The sequence below is a fragment of the Pongo abelii genome, chromosome 3 (assembly GCF_028885655.2).
Source record: "Pongo abelii isolate AG06213 chromosome 3, NHGRI_mPonAbe1-v2.0_pri, whole genome shotgun sequence".
NCBI classification, from domain to species: Eukaryota; Metazoa; Chordata; class Mammalia; order Primates; family Hominidae; genus Pongo; species Pongo abelii.
In genome coordinates, this window is record NC_071988.2 from 101,460,085 (window position 1) to 101,462,022 (window position 1,938).

The window sequence follows — 1,938 nt, forward strand, 5'->3', positions numbered from 1 at the left end:
TGGCATTTGTTAAAAATGCCTCCCTTGACCACCAGTTGTTATTTAACAACACTTCCTCCTCCAACCTGATATCTCCACCCTGCTTACTATGAAAAATATTCTATTCTATTCTATTCTATTCTATTCTATTCTATTCTATTCTATTCTATTCTATTCTATTAAGACAGGGTCTTGCTATGTCACCTAGGCTGAGTTCAGAGACACGGTCATAGCTCACTGCAGCCTCAACCTTCTGGGTTCAAACAACCCTCCCACTTCAGCCTCTCAAGTAGCTGAGACTACAGTCATGTGCCATCATGCCTGGCTATTTTTTTAATTTTTTATAGAGACGGGGCCATGCTATGTTGCCCAACTGGTCTTGAACTCCTGCATACAAGCAGTCCTCCTGCCTGGGCCTCACAAAGGGCTGGGATTACAGACGTGAGCCACTATGCCAGGCCAAATTTTTTTAAAGTGGTTCATTTATCATTTGCCTTGCTCTATTGGAATTTAGTTCATAAAGGTCATGGTTGTTTTGTTGTTATTGTTATTTATTATCATATCTCCAGCACCCAGAATCATACCTGGGTACTATTCTTTTAGTAAACAGTTTTAATACATTTTAAAAATTTTGTCATTACAAGTTGACATTTTAAAAGCATCACCTTTAAAATTATTATTGTCTCAGAAAACATACTGTAAGGTATTGAAATTAAATTCTGCTTTGTGGCTCAACCCTCCCCTGAGCAGGACTGACACTTTTGGAATACTATCCTTGAGGACTACCTTCTTGTGTGAGACAATTTGTTAAGGCAAACATAATAAAATATTGATGGAATTCCATCACATTGAATTAAAATATCTGCACATTTTAATGTTACATAGTGTCAGGGCAGAACCCAAACCCTGCATTGCAGGAGTCCTTAGTGACTTGCTATTTTTTTAGACGTTTAATGCAGCAATCTGGCATCAGTAAATATTTACTCAGTTGAATCATATGACAGAATTACTTTACAATCATTTGTAATTAACCATCTTGATATATGGTCTTAACATGGCTATAGAATTGGAGCTCTAACGACATGTTCAATCTCTGATTTCTAGGCTAAGAACTCTGGGTTTTTAGAGTATTTGTGGATGCCCAGGGGCTCCTTTTGGATTATTGTCCCCTGAGTGGAAAAAGAGCAAAACATCAACAATAAATGAAAAATAAAATATCATTAAGGTTCATTTCTCTTTGTTTTCCACTCTCCGTGGTGGCTGCAGTGTATCACCTGCCTTCTGGCATATAAGCTCTGGGTGACTCTCGTGTCTGCTGGAGTACTGCAGGCTTCCCTGTCATCATGGTATGATCCTCCCAAGCCAATTTGGGGCGGCAGGCCACCACTTCCACTCTCATCACGTTCCCTGTTTGTGCTTGTTTGGGGGGGTACCTATCATCCTGCTATGACAGTCTGTTCTGTCCTGCTTCTTTATCCCCTTGCCACCATCTCTGCAATTTCTCTGCTATCACTAGTTCCTGAACTCTGGTTACCGACAGCTTGCCAACAGCACACTCTGTGCCCTTGTCATCTCTAGCCTATCACACCTGCTGCTGCCACCTGCTCCGGTACCTTGCCAACATCTCCCCTACTGCTGTCAATGCCGGCCATGCTCCTTCAGGAGGAGAAAGGACTTTTTCTAATCAGTGGCTGCTGCTGGACAGTGACACACTAAACAGTGACATCTGGGAAATATCAAGTCATCTGTCCTTGAGATGGTGTATACTCTTATTTTTGCCAAGATATTTTACCATCAAATTCTGGGGTCTGTGGTGTTTACTATTCTGATACCTTCTTTTCCTGGCTAAGACCTGCAGCCTCTATTAAAATAAATTCTAACCTTTAGTTTAAACTATTCCATTGTCTTGTTTTCAAAGTCTTCTCCTTTGATTGTCATACCAAAATTTAGTTATGGGGG